This window comes from Humulus lupulus, chromosome 7 (assembly GCF_963169125.1).
Source record: "Humulus lupulus chromosome 7, drHumLupu1.1, whole genome shotgun sequence".
NCBI classification, from domain to species: Eukaryota; Viridiplantae; Streptophyta; class Magnoliopsida; order Rosales; family Cannabaceae; genus Humulus; species Humulus lupulus.
Genome location: NC_084799.1, coordinates 197,645,443 through 197,666,714, shown reverse-complemented (window position 1 = coordinate 197,666,714; position 21,272 = coordinate 197,645,443). Strand labels below are relative to the sequence as shown.

Here is a 21,272-nt window from a genome sequence, read left to right as displayed (position 1 = left end):
TATATCATTTTCAAGATTTTGTGTTACTATCATTATTTTTGTCCCAACTCTGATTTGTTTGTTGTACTTTGCTGTATCAATGAGGGTTGCTCTGGGACAGAATTCTCACACATTGTTCCTCAATCCATTTTTGGGTACAAGGATTGCAGGAAAAGATAGAACTGGTTCCCCTTGATCTGCAAGACAGACCTTCCATCTAGTTCTGCCTGACTTTCAATCTAGTCAAAAAGTCTAGACTGAGGAACCTAAACTTTCACTATTTCTCAGTTCTCAGACGGGACACTATTATGTACTTGAGTCAATGTAATATGATTGCATTAGCATTTTTATTTTATTTTTATCATTGAGTTATCTGTTTTTACTCGTGGTACATAGCTGAAATGAAACTGGTTGCAGTGGTATGCCAGAATGCAAGCTTGGCCTTAACGATCGAGTGTTGCTAGAGGCACAAGGCAGAGCAACAAAGGGAAAAGCTATTGATTTGGAAGACATCAAATTTCATCAGTAAGCTGCTTTAACTTGTTGGTCTAATTTAATTCCTCTATGGCAATTGCTGTTGTCATCTGCAAAATCATCTCTCATGAGAACAGAACAAAGCACTTCGATGGATTGAAGGTCCATTGACAAATAGAAAGTTAACTAATATATTACTAATTTTACTTTAACTCTTAATACTAAAATCCCAGTGACTGGAGGAGAATAAGTCTTCTAGTTATAAAGGCCATTGAAAGAAAATGAAATTAGCAATGTAAAGATGATTACAGTGTATTTGTCTGCCTTGAAGTTAGGAGGCAATGAAACAGTCATTACTATATATATCAAACAAAATCAACATATATCCACCAATTTTTTTTGTTGATATAACAATAGTTTCACAAAACTAAGCCATCCTGATCCTAAATTAATTTACAGATGTTTTTTATGAAATTAAACTATTTATAATATGATAATCATGGTGACCATGCATATGCTCTAGCAAATATAATCATAAACACTATTTTTTACTTAAGACCTCTACAACATAATATGTATATTACACAATTAAGTAGAACCACTCAATACAGAGTCTACAATGCAAAACTACCAGGAAAATGCAGCAAGTACTAGGTGGAAAAAACTATATATTCTGAAAGGATATTAAAGTCAAATTTTCTTCACTCAATTCTAATCTTTAGGAATAACTTGATAGCACTAAATTATTCAGATGAGGCTAGGAGAGAAAAGATCAGCTGTTCTAATCGTTGACCCAAAAAGCAATAAACAAACAATTATGTCACATTATACACCTTACATTCAAAAGTTGCAACAAGTAGTAATGTCTGAAACTATCCTTAGTATTCTTTTCTCATTTTTTTTATTCCCCAAAGGAACTCTGCCCTAATATCCTACCTCTAGAAGGACACCAAAACCATCATTAATACTAAAAAGAACTTACCAAAGGATCCCATCGTGCTACACTCAACTTACTATTTAACCCACTTAATTGATTTTACATGAACCCACAGTGCCAAGAAAAATTAATAGTAGTAATAATGACTAACAAATAATAGACCTGAGAGTAGAGACCTCCATGTCCATCTCCCTGGTCCCTACACAAAATAAGTCATAATAACAACAACAACAAGATAGTAACAAAACAACAGCAATTATCAGGAAAAGAAACAGTAACAGTAACAGCAAATGAGGTCTGAATTCATTAGTTTCAAATGCAAAAACACGCAAGTCCTAACAGCTTCTGTGTCTGTATCTTTAGGAATAAAAGAGATGTCATCATTTTAGTGTATATTTTTAGTATCATAGCTTCTGTTTGTTTATTTTACTTCCTTAAATAAATATAGATGCGAGAAATGTTAGCTAAACTTAACTTTGAAAACTGTCATTGATAGACACATTTATATAACTTTGTATAATATTATATATTTTTGGGGCTGAGACTTTTCTTTTTTGAGTAGTAGGGGCTTATATGATTTTGTCCAAGTCTTTCTCTAAATTAGTTACACTAAAAGGCATTAAGCCCCAATCTTCTAATTCAACGATACATCAATGATTCTCAATTTCTCATTCACATTAACATGTTTGCTATTAGTTAATGTTAGTTAATAATGAGAGAACTTTAGCTGTCATTGATCTTGTGTTTATACTTATTTGATAATGATGCAAATGATGTTTGAAAAAGTTTTGAGACAAATGAATTGTTCATCATCGCAATCGCACAGTCACTCATCAAAGTCTTTTGAGAATGATATTGAGGACTTGTTCTAAAGTGGTGGTAAGTTCAAAATAATTTTTAGGCAAAATGTAATATGAACTATTTTGTCTCTAAGTATAACAATACTAAGATGTTGCAGGTAAAGAAGAAGGGTGATAAAGATGAGAGGAAGCTCAAGAGAAGGATGACTAATCCAATGGATTCTGTTTTTCTTTTTATTAATGGGCTTTGATGTTTGTGGAGTTTAATCTTTTTTTGGTTCCCAATAAAATACATTATCTGTGATTGAACTTTCAGCTTGTTGGTTAGCTTTTCTCAGCTTATTTCTAGCTTTTCTCATATGGTCTCATACTTGATTTGGCTGTAATACTTTGGATATTAGTGGTATAACAATATGCTTAACTTTCTTGATGTTAATGAATGTGGCTACTTGCTATTATATTCACGTTTTTTCTCTAGTTGTGTAAAAAATTGTATTGATTAGTCATCCTTTCATCTTTTTATCCATTTTAATTAAATATATTCATGATTTTTTTTTTTTTGTGATTAAAAGACTATTAGTGACAACAACAAATTATCACTAAAGAACTATTAGTGATACCTTTTTGTTGTCACTTTTAATTATCACTAAAAATAAATGTGTTGTGGCTTAAAGAAAGTTGTCACTAATTGTGATGACTATTAGTTACAAATAATTGTTGTCACTAAAAGTGACTTTTAGTCACCACGATATTTTTAGTGTGGCTAAAAGACTTTTTAGTGATAACGTGGGGATAATATTTTTTAGTGACTAAAACTTTTAGTCACAATTTTTTTTTGACTAAAAGTCAAGTTTTTTGTAGTGATATAAAAGGAAAATCATAATTAGGTGGGGAAACAGTTGACGTAGTGTTTCACATTGGATGTGGGTTATGGCTTGTTTCGTGTAAGATAATGAATAGTTGGGAGACAATCCCATGTGAGTCCTCAGTCCTCATGAATCGATGTCTCCCAATTAACACATTAAATACTTTGCTCTACCACTGATCATTCAAGGCAACAAGAGATATCATCTATTAATAAGCATCTTCAGTACGTTGGGATACGAAAGAAGTCAAGTGCTCAGTTCAGTAGTAGCTTTCAATTCTATTTCCTGCTACATATATTCATAGATAGTCATAGGATTTTATTTGCCAATAGAGTAATTCCAACTCAGACATTTGTTGGTGAACGAAAAGAAGTGGTTCATCATTCATCTTTCATTCTTGAGCAATCCTTTATTCTAAGAGTTGCTTCTTCATTGTTAGGCCTCCCATATGAATTTGATCATCCAATGGGTAGACTAACGTGCCATGCACAGAAGAAGCTTTTATCAAATCTCATCTTAAATCTGAATGCCTACGGAGAAAATTAGGCATATTACTACAATTTTTTTGTATATATATTAGGTTGATATTCTAGGTTAGTTCTAGAAAGTAATTTAAGATATTATTTGAGTGTTTTTACTTTAGGTTGTGCAGATTTACATTTACGCTTGATTTATTCTTGTCTCGGGTTTAAATGGTCAATTATATAATATGGAGTAAAATAAGAAGAAAGTACTTACTAAATACGATGAATATGATGGATTTAGTATTGAGTGTGGAGTTTAAAGACATTATGGGTGGAAAATACTACATTGAAGATGCTCAACACGTGTCCTTTATGCTCTGTAATACAAGTCTGAAACTTCAACCACTATTTGACCATGATATCTTCACTTTCGGGAAAAACTCATAGAAATAAAAGTTGTAGATATTTTACTTATCTTTCCATAGCTTTTGGATCGTTCAATCACTACTACAAAATACTCTTTACGGGACACTTTTTTAGGACATGCACATAAATGCAAATCCTTAAAAATATTTATGGAGTTTTTAGGACACTCATTAAGAGTCCTGAAAAAACACAATTTAGGACTCGCAACTAGTGTCCTTAAAAAATATACGAGTCCTAAAAAAATCTGGGCTAAAAAATGAGTGTTTTACTTAACAATTTTAAGGACTTACTTAGGGAGTCCTTAATAATCTTTAAGGACTCGCTTTGCGAGTCCTAAAAACACCTGGGCTGAAAACACCTGGGCTAAATAAAAAGAAATTGTGTTAACTAAAAAGAATTTATATATTAGATATCATATATTTTTTAATTAAATAAATAAGAAAATTTTAAAATAAAAAAAAATCTGAAACCCTCTTTCCCTCTATCTTCCTTCTTTTCCCTCTATCTTCCCTCTTTCCCTCTATCTTCCTTTTTTTCCCTCTATCTTCCCCGAAGCTCTTTTCTCCGAAGCCCTCTTTCTCTCTCTCTCACTGCTATGTTGCCTCTGCCAGGCCCAAACGACCATCATCCCATCGCCGGAGCAGTACACGCGCCAGCCCAATCGAACCCTCGGCCCTCGAAACGTCGACCCCCGTGAGCTCACCACCACACGCGCTGCCCAGGGTTGTCGACCAATGGTCTGAAGGCGTCCGCCTCTTGTATGGCTATATGTTTGTTGGCTCTTGTATTTTCATTTTTAGTTTGATTAACTTCCAATCTACAGAGAGATGCTTTTGCTCGTACAACTAAGAAGAGGTGTTGGTTTCTTTCTTCTGACAACATAAAGTCTTTTGTTTGTATGGATTTTAGGTAAGTGAAAATAAAAGCTTTGATAACTTCTTTTTGCCACTTTGAATGCTTTGTTTATGATTTTCTTATAACTCTGGGCTCAATAAATTAATCAGTCATCAAATATATATATGTATTTGTAGTACGTAAAGAAATAGTATATATATATATGCATATCATGAACTTTGGGTAATGTAGAGTATTTGATTTTTGTGTATGTACATATACAATAATTTTCCTTGGAAAAATGCATAGAGCAAGACCTATAGAGAAGAGTTTGTTTTGAATTATTTTTGGTGAAGAGTATGTTGGGTCATTTCCTTACCAGATTTTCAACACTTGATTTTCTTCTGGAAATTTTCCAATAATTCTAGGCACCACCTGCTACCAGTCTAGAGTTTCATTATTGTACCAAGCTAAAGCCCTTCATAATTGATTTGGCTTGTTTTGTATAGATGTCCAAGAAGAGCAATAGGTGAGCAAGAAGCGAGGAACAGGTGAGTGAAAAATTGATTGACTTTGAAGCTTTTCCTTTGGTGTTGAGTTATGAAATAAACTACTGCATCTTTAAACTAAAAGATTAACAAGATTTCTAAAGATATCTCAGTGAAAAAGAGTTAAAATATGTATGATGGCTGTATATTATGTATGTAAGTGTAGTGGGGTAGTTCATATGGAGGTGTGTGTGAATAGTGGATTGGTTGGAATATATGATGGTGTGGTGAGGTTATGCAAGTTAGGCGTGTGTGTGTTAGAGGTGTAGTGGGATTATGCAAGTTGGATTAATATATTCGAAAGGGTAGAACAATTAGTGGTCTGTGAACAAAAGTATGAAAAGAAAAATTGGCAGTGGAGACATGAAAAGACAAGGGCTATTTAATTGCTAGTGGAAGAAAAAGTGAAACATGACAAGACAAGAACTATTTGACAATTTAACCCAATTCCTAGTATTATTAGTCAATGCTCATTATTTGTTTATGTTGTAGTCAAAACATAAATTATATTGCATTTATCTTATAAGAATATTGCTTTTATTATAATATTTTTTTGTACATTTGCTTGCTTACATTATATGAGCATTGCTTTTATTATATTATTCATATAGTTGATTCATTATTATATTATTATTCTAATATTAACCAAAACTATAAGATAACATGAACATAACATGTGATTATTGTAGGCATTTACTTTTACGTGCTAGGTGTAGACTTTAGGCCTTTATTAGTTTCTTTTCTAGTCATCATATTGCTTTTATCTTATATGAACATCACTTTTATTATAATAATTATTTTGTACCTACTTGATTGCTTGCTTTTATTAGAAAAATATGAAGAGTTGCTTTTTTTAATTGATGGGAAACTTGTGAAGACCCTCAAAATCAAGAATTGTCATAGACATTATTGATGCTAAAACAGATACTAGTAAACGATAAGAACTAATGCCAAATTCCATAAAGAGTGATGTAGAATGGAGAGGTTTGGTTCAACAAAATTATATCAAAGAACATATGATACATTTATAACTAGTTGATTTAATATTTATATATGTAACTAGTTTATACAAAATTAGTTGGCACTAATAAGTTTTTGTAGTCATTTTTTAAGATGGCACTCCATCAACAAGGGGAGGACGGTCCAATGCTTGCTATTGATTGGAAGAGGTATATTTTTTTTATTCTTTTTAATATTATACATGTGTATGTTCGAGGGGTTTGAATATCTTAAATATTCATTCATAGTGAAGTAGGTTCTGAGAATTATGTGTGCTGCGGTGACAACGAAAGATTGAGAACTTGCATGTCTTAGTGAAGTAGGTTCTGAGAATTTTGTGGGCAGCGGTGATATATGGATGAAAACGTGTGTGCTGTTTCATTTGTTTGACATGTTGGTGTTGAATGTGACAGATGGCTAGGCTAGTAAATTAGGGGATATGTTGTCCGATTTTCTATAGATGGTGACATGTTGGCTTTTCTCTTTTTCTTCTATTCAGTGCAAGATGTGTATTTTAGTATGTTTTAATTTTCATGTAATATGTTTTTTTTTGTAACCTATTTTTTTGTTAAATCTTCATGTAGTATATTTATGTTAATTGATGTTGTGCTTTGCTCAGTTAAATTATGTTGTGTGATTTTATCATTATAACAATTTATGCATGTTCTACAATTTTCTTGCATAGCACATGTTTGATGAAAGTCCCAAGTTTTATCCTATAATCATAATATTAGGCTCCAAAATCTAAAGGTTTGAGACACCTTTAAGCATGTTTTATATAGTCAATCGAAATGTTATAAATTACATATAATTAAGGGCACCTCTCCACTTGGAAGACATTTATATAAACATTACTTGAATATAAAATAGACTATGTAACCACCATCATTTGTGTGGGGTCCAATGTTGTAGAAACTGATATTCTAACACGTTTGCCCATCTTTTTCTTCCTCTTGTGTTTAAGATGTTTCGTCCAAATTACTTAAAATTTATTGTTGCATCATGCAATTTACAAGTAACAATTATAACAACTACTATCTTTGTATGTATTTAATTAATAACCATGCACATTTCCTTTAGTCTTTAATGCATGCTTTTTGAAAGATATATCGATTGCTTGTGGTCCGTATAAATCTCGCACCGTTCTCTGTTAAGATATTGGCGCCAGATTTTTAACGCAAAGACCATCGCTGCCAACTCCATATCGTGAGTTGGATAGCGCTGTTCGTACTCCTTTAACTGTCGTGAGGCATAGGCTATCACCTTGTCATTTTCCATTAGTACGCAACCCAATCCTTGCTTCGATGCATCGCAGTAGACCATGAACTTATCGTTGGGTGTCGGTACACTAAGTACTGGTGTTGAGCAAAGCTTATCCTTAAGCAACTGGAAGCTTTCTTCACACTTATCATTCCAGTTAAATTTTTGTTGCTTCCGAGTCAAGTTGGTGAGCGGAGTGGCTATCTTAGAAAAGCCCTCTACAAACTTCCTATAATAACCTGCTAGCCCTAGGAAGCTTCTGAGTTCAGATGCGTTCTTTGGTCTGGGCCAATCCTTCACGGCCTCTACCTTTGATGGGTCTACTGCAACTCCGTCTTTCGATATAATGTGCCCGAGGAACGCCACTTGCGAAAGCCAAAATTCGCATTTCTTGAACTTGGCGTAGAGTTGATGTTCCTTCAATCGCGTCAAAATCAACCTCAAATGTTCCTCGTGCTCTACTTCATCCTTGGAGTATATTAAAATGTTGTCGATGAACACAACGACGAATTTATCCAAGTAGTCTTTGAAGACCCTATTCATTAAGTCCATAAACGCGGCTGGTGCGTTAGTAAGACCAAAAGACATAACCAAGAACTCGTAATGTCCATAACAAGTCCTAAAGGCTGTCTTAGGAATATCTTCTCCCTTTACCTTGAGCTGATGATACCCGGACCGTAAATCGATCTTTGAAAATACAGTCGCTCCTCGGAGTTGATCAAACAAATTGTCAATCCGAGGTAGCGGGTACTTGTTCTTAATCGCTACTTTGTTCAGCTCACGATAGTCTATGCACATCCGCATACTTCCGTCCTTCTTCTTCACGAATAGTACCGGAGCTCCCCATGGTGAATGGCTTGGCCTAATAAAACCCAAGTCTAGGAGTTCTTGTAGCTGCATCTTTAACTCCTTGAGTTCCATAGGTGCCATCCGGTATGGTGCTTTAGAGATAGGCTCGGTGCCTGGTACTAATTCTATCGTGAAGTCTATTTCTCGAGTTGGCCGCAATCCTGGCAAGTCATCAGGAAATACCTCTGGAAATTCTTGTATAACACGGACGTCTCCAACCTTAAGTGGTGTCTCCCTCTCCACATTCGTGATGCTGGCTAAGAAGGCTTGACATCCTTTTTCAATCATTCTCTGAGCTTTGAGAGATGATACTAACGGGGTGCGCAATCCTGCAGCTTGTCCCATGAAGCATAATTTATGACCGTCAAGAGTCTCGAACATCACCTTCTTGCGTTTGTAGTCGATGGTTGCGCCATGCCGTGCTAGCCTGTCCATGCCTAGTATTACGTTGAAGTCCTTGATCACTAGCTCTATCAAGTCTCCTTCTAGTTCTATGTCCTTAATCTTGATCGGTACGCCTCGTACTATCCGTGATGATAGAACTACTTTGCCCGAAGGCAACTCGGTTACAAACCTAGTTCTAAATTTTTCACAAGGTTTGTCTAGTTTTTCTATCATTCTTAACGAGATATACGAATGAGTTGCTCCCGAATCAAATAATACATGGCATAAGCTATTGAGGATAGAAACCTGACCTTTGACCACCTTGTTGCTAGCATCAGCCTCTCCTTGGGTTAAAGCAAAAACCCTAGCAGGAACCATCTTTTCGTCCTTCTTCCCTTCTGGCTTCTGCTGAGGACAATCTCTTTTACGATGCCCTTCCTGACCACAGTTAAAACATTCCTTGGTGTTTGCGCGACATTCTCCAGGATGCTTCTTCTGACACTTAGAACATGGCGGGTATTCCACGTAGCCCGGCCTATTTCCCCCATTATTCGTACGTGCCCTTTTATCGTTGTCAAATTTCTTGTTATCCGGATGCCGTCTTTTCTGGCCAGTACCGATGTTGTTGGACTGATTGTGGCCGTTATGGTTGCTGTTCCGATTAGCCTGAGGTTGGCTCTGCTGTCTAGGTTCAGGCTTACTGGCTTCCTCCTTACTTACATTAGCCTGTAACCTCTCCACTTCTATTGCCGTCTAATGAACATCGGCATATGTAGTGTTTCCTGGGTTTGCTAGCTTAACCCCCATCTCGATCTTCGGTTGAAGTCCTCTAACAAACTTGTTCACCCTCAGAAAATCGGTTGGAACCATCTCAGATGCGAACTTTGCTAAGCAGTCGAACTGACGAGCTACTCCGCCACTGATAAATTTCCTTGCTTCAAGTTGGAAAACTCCTCAACTCTTGAAGCGAGTACAGCTGAGTTGTAGTACTTCTTGTGGAACAGCTCCACAAATCGGGTCCATGTCATGATGGCAGCATCATGGGATTGCTGGACCAAGTCCCACCATATCCTGGCATCCTTCTTGAGCAAAGACGAGACGCAGGATATGCGGTCTGCATTACTGAGATTCATGTGCGTCAGAATCAGCTCCACATTCCTTAGCCACTCTTCTGCCTCAAAGGGGTCTGTAGTCCCTTCGAAGTTTGGAGCGTGCTGCTTGTGGAACCTCTCATACACTGGCTCCATGTTCGGTACTGGATATGGCGCGTAGTTCGTCATTGGCCATCCCCCATATGGACCAACTTGTTGGGGTGCTGGGGCCATTTTCTGTGGCCGCGACTGCAGCGGAGGCTGAGTTTGAGCTTGTTGGCATTGTTGCTGCAAAAGTTCCTTGACTTGCTGTCGCAATCTAGCGATCTCTGCAGTGTTGTCAGCTGGCAGTGCCGGTGCGTTGCGGTGGGCAGTAGCACGCACTCCCCTTCTACGAACTGGAGGGGCTTCATTGGTTGCTGGGACGGCGTTGGAGGCGTTTCCGTTGGTGCGTGCAGATCTTCGGAGCGACATCGTAGCAGAGTTCTAACAGTTGAAAGAAACATGTTAGAACTTTACCTAATAGGCTCTAAGGCAAAAACTTATTCTAAAACAAACATATCTCAGACCAATTTATTATGACTTCTTATGAAAAATTATATAGATCTTTATTTATTATTTAGAGTGGGTTTCTATACTTAGAAAAACAAGTCATCTTTATTTTCTAAGTGTGTTTCTAATCATCCTATATGACTTAATTCTCAGGCTCGAAACTTATCTTTGTTCCAAAGTTAACCATATTGAGGGAGGGCTGGGATCAGTAAAATCGTTCCCACTACTAAGGCCCCCTAACTCTCAATAAGGAAACCAGGTTCATTGATTTGTATCCACCCTCACCGAACTTAGTCATGATTCATTTTATTTATTACTTATTATGATTGCGAAAATAAAACCAAACTCATACATGATAATAAAATAGCATGTTATTCATTTGGAAAAAAGTTTTCACTTATTACAATCATAAAATAAAGAAAGAAATAAAACAAACAATAAAAACTACTATTCTAAAAATCGGGATCTTTTACATCCGATCCTTCATCTAGCATATCGTCATCTATCTTCTCATAATCATCATTGTCATGTGCATCAAAATGTCCTCTAGGAAGGTTTGTGAGAATCCTATGTTTTTGCTCATTTGTGAACTGAAACTCGAATTTTGCAGTGAACCTAACTAAGAGGAAATAATATCGCATTGCTAATGGCAGTTCATCCTCATCATTCATGGTTTCCCATATTTCTTCTAAGGCTGTTATTATAGGATGGAAATCCTTAAATATTCTAATTATTAATACATATTGTTCCGTTGATCTCAACATTATTTGCTTAGACTCTTGAAGGTGACCTATCTCTTAGTGGAACAAGAGCAATCTTCGAGTGATTCTTTCTATTGCTCCTACAGTGTTTCTTGGCTCCCTTACTCTTTTTAAAGCCTTAATGGCTCGGATATCCTGATAGGTTAAAGCTCCGTTCATACTTAACTGAAAACATAAACACTAAAGTTGTTTGCTATACACATAAAAAAAATAACTTATAACTTAAATACTTACTTGGCGATCAGATTCGGAGCTTTAAGCGTGTGTATCGAGGAGAACTTCATGCGAAAGAACTGTTTGCTTTGATACCAACTATAATGACCCAACTACTCTAGACTTTTTGGACCATTAACGAAAACTATACATACTAATCTTTAGTAAAACTTACAAGTGAAAAAGATCATACTTTATTAAAAACTTGTAAAAAAAAACGTTTAAACTTACATAACTCAAAGCAGGATATGGGATCCCATTGTTTTAAAAAGAAAACATATCTTAATTGAAATGAAAAGAGATTACATAAATAGGTGCGAAAAATACACATAAACCATAATTAAAGACTACATCCTCGAAATCAAACTCTCGACTCCTTGAATCCATTCATCACCGATTCACATTCCCCAAGCATCCACGAACCTTACCCGCCACTATAGCTATTTTCCTGCACATATAAACAAAAAGGAATTGGCCTAAGTAGTTTCCCCGGGCACTGACGTAATCCGAGCATCACGGGCTATCATAGCACTCATCCCTCGAAAAAATATATCATATATTGCTACATCAATAGGCTCCAAGTCCACTCAAAATTTAGCTAGCCTACAAAATTTCAAGGCATAGTCGGTGACTGATATACTGCCTTGAACCAAATTGGTAAACTCGTCTAATTTTGCAGCTCAAACTGCGTTGTTGTAGTATTTATGGTTAAACAGGTCCCGAAACACAATCCACATCATAGTAGTAACATTCTATGTCTGGACTTCCCACCAAATACGAGCATCATCTCAAAACATAAAGGCGGCGGAAGCCACTATTTCATTACCTGCAACCATCATAAAATTTAGGATGGAGGTAGTCATGCTCATCCACTGCTCAGCCTTGAGTGGGTCCGGAACTCTCTCAAAGGTTGGATTGTGTTGTTTGCTACATCTTTCGTACAACAACTCCCACCTGTTTTCAACCTCTAGCTTTTTTACAGCAAGCACCACAGTAGGTGGCATGACTGGTGCAGCGTTCCCTGGCGGAACCTGTTGTCTTAGTAACCGGATCTCATCTTCTTGACTCTAAAGTTTGGCTTGCATATCAACAAGCACTTACTGCTAGTTGAACTAATCCCCATTGAGGCATAACTCTCCAAGTATATATCTGCAATCAACGACTTCACTTATCAGGAAATTATAACGTGTTCTAGTAGTCACCTGACGTTCCAAAACCAAGACTTAAGAAAATACATGTAGCCACAGTGCTAATAAGCATTTTAATTGCTCTAACACTCAATAGCAATGTTAATAAGCATGTCTTTTCATATACACATAGTAGTGAACGACCAAGCCCTATCAGCATAACTCATGCTTCCTATTCCAGAACACAAATACGGTATATACACTTTAATTAAGCAATTAACTAAATAACCACATTAATAGTCACCAAACCTTGAGTCGAATTCATCTTTAGTAGCGAGTGTACATATCCAGCCAATCTTTAGGAACTTTTCAACCTAGATGGCTCTAATAGCAAGACCGGTACACTGTTTTAAAATAGTGCTTAAACCAAAAACCTGATTTTATGACATTTTCCCATTTGAGTTGCTATGCCCTAAAAAAAGAGTCGCGACGATTGAATAGGCATAGAGACTGACCCAAAAATCCCTTACACTTGAGTCGTGGCTCATCCCGCCAAGCGTTGTTACTCTAAGGAGGTTTGAGGCACCCTTGCCTCAACTGAGTTCATGTGATCCTGCGAACCCAGAATTCCAGCGATTTCATAACTCGTAAATTCTGCCAAATCCATGGTAAATACTCTAGCAACACATATTCACAAATAACAACCACCAAAGACCTTTAAAACTCACCCAACACCCAAGACTCTGAATTCAAGGAATCACCAAAAGTAGGGATCATACCTCATAAATTTCAAGATTCCCAATTTTATTCTAGCTTGATAGCCTCCAATCCCTCAAGAAACAACTCTACATCCACCAAAGATTGCCTCTAGACTTAAGGTTCAAGAATTTTCCCCTTAAAGAGAAAGCTTGGAAGAGAAAGAGAAGGAGACTACTATTGAAAATGTGAGTGTGAGGAGAAGGTTACTAACTTGGCTATCCTTAACTGCATTAGGGAAAAAAGACCACCATGCCCTTATGCCACAAGTCCATCTCAAAGCCCTTCAAGGGCAAAAGGATCATTTCACACCCCAATCCCACTAAATCTCAAATTCCACTTTTAATTCCCAATTAATATCTCTAATCGTGGAATATCACTATTTTCCCCAACATAAGACTCATACTCCAATCAGTCCCAGTAACTCACCGAATTACCAAAATACCTATTGGCTCACCCCAAGCCGGGTATTAATCCTTCGTGTGACTCTACTGCTATCTTGCTCAAAAGGACCGACTCCCGTAGAATATCTCAAATAGATTCACATAATAATGTGGTGTCAATCATATAATCACAATTATGCCCTCAGTGGGCCCACATTACAAATACTCCCCTTTAAATAAAAAGCGAGTTTTTTATGCATATTTAATACACTTAAATATGCACAACCAGTCCTATCATAATATATAACTCATGAAATTCACATAATCACATAATAACACATAATATTATAATAATGCTCTCCCGACACCCTAGTCAAGACACTAAGCTTTATTAGGAACTTTGGGACGTTACATTATCTAAACTTCTCAAACATCTGAAACACAAAACCAACCAATTAGTATCATGATCGAAAAATTGGCCAATATACAAGAGTACCCTAAGATAAGTGCTCAAGAATTGAAAGGGAAAGAAAAATTTCTAGCAAGATGTCTCCCAAGGCAATGAAACATCGCTTGGAGAGACCATCGAAAATCAAAGAATTACGACAGAAAGACCGAAATTTGGGACAACAAATCCTTGAAAATAGTCATTTATGATAACTGGATTACATGAAGGCTGAAAACATATAATTTAATTTTTTTCTAATGGTAATAGAAAATTTATTTCACAACACTCCCTCCATAACTTACAACATTTTATTATTTGTCATTATGCACAATTTTATTTCACTTTCTTTTCCTTCTCTTTTTCATTTTAATATATTATTCTTTACCCTCTCTCCCTTCTGATTCATCCATTTCACTTTCTCTAGCTGACCCGACCTCTCATTTCACTTTACTCTCTCATTTGTATATAAACTCATAATATTGAATTGCACCAAAAAAAAATCCAACTACTGAGGGAGCACCCTCTGACCACAAAAAAAATAATAATAAATAAAAAAACATACCATAGTGTTTTCTCATAAAAAAACATATATAGATTATCTGTTTTGTCAAAATTTACAAAACAGAGCATTTTTTTCCCATGATAAAGTATATCTAAGATAAAGTTTTGCAATGAGGAATAGCCAATTTGTTCCCAATATGTTTTTGAACACTACGTGTACATGAATCAATATTATTTGTTTATAATTTGATTCTCCAAGAACATGTAGGATTTGTTTGCATCCTGAATTTTTCTTGGGAAAATTTTTGCATGAGAAAATATATAGAAGAACATATTTTCCTAATATTTTATAAGAAACTTTTATAATATTTTCTCTTTTTGAATAAATCTGTAATTTCTCTAAAATGTAAAATTTTGTTTGAGGCAAAACAAGAGAAATGAAATTCATTAAAATTAAACTTTTCTTTTCCCTCCTAAACTCCAAGATCCAAAAACAATTGAATAATCTTCAATTATTGATAAAATTTTTTGGGAGATTTTTATTCCTGGAGATTCATTTTGATCCCTTCCAACAACTGAAGTTGGTGCTATCCTATCGTACAACACTGAACATTTTTTTTAACAAAACATGCTTGAGGTTGTGCCACAATATTCTCAAGGGAAACTCAAATTTATCAATAGAAAAAGTAGTTATGATTGTAGATTTGAAAGGGTGATAGACAAAAGAGAAAGGAAGAAAAAACATAATGGTTTGTTCTTGTTATTGATTGAGGTTGGTACAAGGGAAAATCTAAAATACAAAGCAGTGGAGAAAAAACTTAACTCTGAGAAGTATTGTAATAGTTTTTCATAAAATAACATTTTAAATTGAAAAAAAAAAAAGATTATTCACTCGCATAAGTACTCCGAATTTTGTAGCCATGGCTTCCCTTAGCTGAAATAAAAAGAAAAGAATAAAAAAATCTGAAAAAGAGAGAGCAATAACTAATAATGGATTTAAAAAAGAATAACTTTGACAAGTACTATATTGTTAAAGATTTTATGTAAAAGAAAATTGAGTATTTTTCTTTAAAAAATTTGGGTAACTTCAGTTTTATGCTCAATTTTATGCATATTTTGAATATAAAATAAAATAATATTTTCAAAATAAAGATATATGATAGGATGGCATCAAATTCTTTTGTTGGAAGGGACTTCCAACATAATGACCGCTTTGTAAATGTAGTTTCTTTATTTTTAATTTTTTTGTCATCTACAGAATGTGAAATGGGAGAATAAGATGTGAGAGTGGAGAATAAAAGTGAAATGCATGAAAGAGAAAAGGAAAATAAATGATATTCCTTTTGTACGTACGTTCATATTTGAAGTTGGAATAATTATTTTGTGTATAAAAAGGTTAGAAATTAATGAGCAAATGCATTGAGTGAATCAACTGCAGTAAGTAAAGAAGAGTACGTACGTGATATTCCCTTTGATACAACAATCAAAATGTCTGCAGAGTTTGACGGATGCGTGTACTTAGTCAGCGACAACAAATTTCTGACCGTCGTTGACAACACACTTCTGACGTTCACTTCTGACCATAGCATAAATGCAAGATTTAAGATCATCGACGCTGGCCATGGTTGTGTCCGAATAAAATGCCTTGGGAACAAGAAATACTGGAAGCTCAACCCCTTAACCCACTTGATCCTTGCAGATGGAGAACATCTCCTTCCTGGCAATGATACTCTGTTCCATTCTATGGATGTCGGGGACTGCAAGGTATTCCAAAGTGTGGCAAACAACAAGTTCTGCAACAGTCCATCCATCAACGATGATGTCAAGAGCGTTCTCATGGCCACCGCCACCTCCATGGAGCATGCTGTCAAGCTGAAGGTGGTCAGCGTTTTAAATGCGAATTAGGGCTATTATAATATGTTCCGGATGTGTACTTTGTATGTTCTGTTTCGCTAAGCTAAATAAGGGATCTATTGTCTATATGCAACAGCTGGATTGCAGTCAATATTGATCCCAACAGGTAGTTTGTCACGCTCCGAGCTCCGAGCTCCAAGCCACGGCAGATGTATAATAATTATATCTTCAATAAACAAAGTTAACATTCGGCCATTGTTAAAATACCATATTTATTTAAAAATGATTCTCATTATTTCTCTATAGATTGTATTGGCACTGTCGGCCGTAAAAATAATGTTGTGTTAGCAATTGTCATATATTGGTTTCTATTTTCATCACAAAACATGTAAGTTAGGAATGGTAAGCCTTTCTTAGGCTTGGATTAATTAGCAACTTTTGAAACCATGGCTGGTTCAGGAATATATTATTACCGGAATCACAAACCACTTCTTCATTTTTCCCTCATCACCATTGAAACTTAAAAATCAATATTATGGTTCGAGTTATAGGAGATATATCTAAAAAAAAATCATAATGCCATCTTTTTCAAGCATATAAACGTTTTTCATTGAAATTTCTTCCAAATATTATAGAAGTTTCGGTAAAAAAATTTGATATCCTCAAAATAAAAAATAAAATAAAAAACTAATTTTTCTGTAAAACAGAAATCTCAATAGTAGTTAAATATGTTTGAAAACAATATGTGGGTTGTAGTTTTAAATTAAAAGAATAATAAATAATAATGTAATTAAATAAGATTTTCTTTTTCATAATTACATATAAACATACTGTTGGGTCAACCAATACAGTGCACGAAGAACAAACAAAGAAGAACATGTAATAAAGACAATTAATTAATCAAACACAAAGTAATCAAATGTATAACACAAAAGAATAAAACACCAAGTATTAGGGTCGGCTCAGCCATAAGGCCAATTAGGAAAAAGCTTAAGGCCCACAATTATCATGTAATTTTTTTATGAGAAATAAGGTCCAAAAATAAAAAAAAAATAAAAAAAGCCTAAAATTGTATTGTAATAAGGCTGCCAAAAAAACTTCTTGTGAAAAATGGGGGCCCAAAAAACTATTTCGTCTAAAAATAAGTCCCACATTTTTTTTTTTTGCCAATGCCTCGTTAAGGGTTGAGCCAGCCCTGCCAAGATTACTTCATTCAGAAAAAACCAGTGTAGTTGATCCTACATTGAAGGCTAGGCAGCAATGTCAAAGTAAAATCCACTATATCACAAAAGATTACACCCTCCAAGCTCTCAAGATTACAACAACACTCGTTCAACTTCCCTTGAAATACTCTCAAACTTGAGTATTCCAATATAGTTCTTTGTCTTAGCTAAAACTCTCAGAAATTGAATAGCACTAGGTTGATTAGGCCTAAAAGTGTATATAGGGATGAGATACAACAACTAAAGAGCCTAACAGAAACTAACAACAATATATAGGGTCTGATGCGTGATTCCTTTATGTCCATCTTCTGTAAGGCCTCAAGAAAATATATGTCTACACTAATTCCTCCATCAACTTGTACGCATCCCAGTTGGCAATCTCCCACTTGTAATTAAATCACCAAAGCATCATCGTGAGGCAGGCTAACCTTCTTTAGATCTTCTTTGGTGAAGGCTTTTGGTGCTTCAGGGAAATGTCTATCTTAAAGCATGATGAAATTCACTTCGTGTTGCAGGTATCCAATCCTTTTTACTCGCTCTACTGTCCTCTATTCCAAGTTTGTTATGTTCTCCCTTTCCAACACCGGTTCTGCTGCACCCAGTATCATTGGGATCATCTTTAAGATCTGCTTTTCTCTTGACATTGATGGGACATTAGCCTCTGCTAATGCGGGTATCGTGTTTACGGAAGCTTGGCCTACCACAATGGTTCCTGTCGTTGATCCTTGCAATCTAACTTCCTTCTTTACGTATTGTGTCAAGCTCCGAGTCGCATCATTTGCTGAATTTGACTATGTAAAGCACAACATGCATTAGGTACGTGGCCCACATGTAGATTTATTAGTTATGCAACATGCAACAGAGAGCGACATGTAGTTGTGTCCCAACTTTCTATAGGTGAATCATTATGTTTGGCTCACGCCAAATTGGTCTTCCCTTATTTTTCTAGTAGATAAGCTCGATCGGGATAGTTCACTCTATTTTTGGATAATCGATCCTCGATCTCTTCCCGCGCACCTGGTTCTTACTATATACCATCCTCTACGGAAATTCACCTTTTTTTAACACCTATGTCTCCTCTCGACTGACATTATGCTCTAGCATGGAGATTAACATGGCTCGCTATGGTTCTTCTTCTCACATTGCTATCCATTTTGGAAAAGGAAACTTGTAAATGCCTCTAAGTGCTACCAAGGCCTATTCAACCGTGCTCTAAGGCTGACTTTCTACCATCTTGTCGAGTTCTTCTCGCATCGTTTGCTCTTTCCAGTCAACAAGTATCATTAGAGTAGGTACTGGCTCATGCCTTAGAGGACTTTGGGCCACAGAGCCATCTGTCTTCTTATTTGCTGAACTGTCATTAATGCCTTTTTTTCTAGGTGAACATTGCGCCCATCTATGTCATCTCCTGAAATAGTTCCTTCCTCATCGTATTGTCTTTGTTCTCACACATTCTTTCTTTTTTAGTTTTGTGACAGTTCATCAAAATAATATTACAAGAAAGCTAGATCAATCGAATGGTCGAGTGTTACCCTCTTATTTCCTATTATTTGAAATTTTATCACGAGCTTCGGTTTCTTTTCAAAATCTGGCCATATCCTCTACTATCTTTTTCTGTTTTTGAGACATCTCCTTGGCCATATACTCTGCTTTTTGGCGAGGCCTCTACCAGGAAGCATTTGTACTTTGCTGCCATTTCTTTGTAAGTCTTATCTGCATGCGCTTGGGTCATCCTCATGTATTTCATCAACCTGTGGATTTCTTGAGAAAACTCGTTATATGCATTGGTGGATGACTCGTTTGCTTTTCCGTACCTTCCTTTCTCAGTGCCATGACTTTTTGTAATACACTTTTTGATTTGTAGTTTTTTCCTACAAGACAGTTGCTAAGGAAAAGTAAGAAAATCAAGAAAATGTAATAAAGATTCCCACAGATGGTGCTAATTGTTTTCAGACAATTGTTCAAGCAATATTGGTTTCTCAAAATTGAAAATAAGACTCTGAATATTTCCTCATCTTTGCTCTACTCTATCTTTAATTCCCTGTTGACTAAATCAAGTTTTGGGATATGCTCTTCCAATAACTGAACTTTGACTGGAACCAATGGTTGTTACCTGCAAATAAAACCATTCGCTTCCAAGTCAAATTTCACTCTCTCTTTGTATTTTGATTAAATAACAGTATAGCAAAGACTTCGAAAAGAATCTCTTATCTATGATAAAAGTCAGCTATTTTTACAAAAAAAAAAAAAGAGAAGGTTTACAAATGAGTTATCGCCATTGGTCTACGTATCTTCACGTTCCACGTGTTTGCCTCTGTTTCTCTTCTCGAAGAACTCATCGCTCGATTTTTCTCTTTAGTGAAACGTGGGTTTCGATTTTCCCTCTACAAACAGATGAAATTTTTTTGCTAATACATTAGCCACGTGATTTGCACGCTTCTTTTACAATATACAACATACTTTCAATTTAGAATAAATATCATCCCCCCCCCCCCCCCCACGAACTATTACCACTATTTTCAAATATTCAAAAATTAAAATCTAAGTAATAAAAAAAAAATTATGTTTCATTTTATTTTACAATATAAAATAAATATTTCTTAAAATAAATATTTTAAATAAAACAAAGTGTTTCCCCTTCGTCCTCCTCCTTTTAAATTAAAAGTATTTTTATTTTTTTAATCCCTTCCTCCTTCATCATTCTTCCTTCTTTTTAATTAAAAGTTTTTTCTTTGTTTTCGTATTTATTTAAAATTTTCATTCGAACATAGATATATTTTATATTGTAAAAGAAAAGAAAATTAAAAAGTAGAAAATAGTTACTTGTTATATTAATAAGATTTTGATTTTTTTAACGATTTCATTAATATTTTCAAGAAAAAATATCTTTTTTAATAAAAGGTTACAATTTGTTAATGGTTAAAGTTCGGGGGAAAAATTAATAACTATTCTACACGTGACACTGCCACATCAACACACAAAGGATCACATCGTCAATCTGTTAGCCACCTTGGACAAAATCTAACACAAGTCCTATATTTCAATAATTTGTATAGTAAATGAGATATTTTTAACATTGTGAATCATTCGGGGCACAATCATATATTAGTCTTTGTTGAGAAGGCAAAAATACTATTTCTTAATTAATTTCTATTATTTCAATAATGCAAATATGTGAATAAATATATTTTTTAGTCATAATTTGTGGCAAAAAATATTTTAGTGACAACAAATTTTTTGTGACAATATTTAATTTTTTAATTTTATAAATTTTAGAAGGCCACGATAAACTATTGAGACTAATAGTACATTTAGTGACAACTAATAAACGTTAATCACAAAAATATGTCACTAATTTATATTTAGTTATAACCATAATTTGTTGTGACCGATAATTGATTTTTAGTCACAAGTATAACTTTATCTGTGACTAAAATATCCAAAAATAAAATAAAAAGTATTTCTAAATTATTAATTAAAACAGTAAACACATAATACACTTTATCCTCTTCTCTTCTTCTCCTTCTTGCTCTCTCTCACTCT

General features: G+C 35.1%; 1 long non-coding RNA gene across 1 annotated transcript; it reads left to right on the top strand.

Annotated features, from left to right (window-relative positions):
* The first annotated feature begins 232 nt into the window (after positions 1 to 232).
* Positions 233 to 2,530, top strand: LOC133790099 (uncharacterized). The gene is made up of 3 exons (XR_009873892.1): positions 233 to 303; positions 397 to 504; positions 2,349 to 2,530. It is a non-coding gene; the product is annotated as an uncharacterized LOC133790099 (long non-coding RNA).
* Positions 2,531 to 21,272: the final 18,742 nt, after the last annotated feature.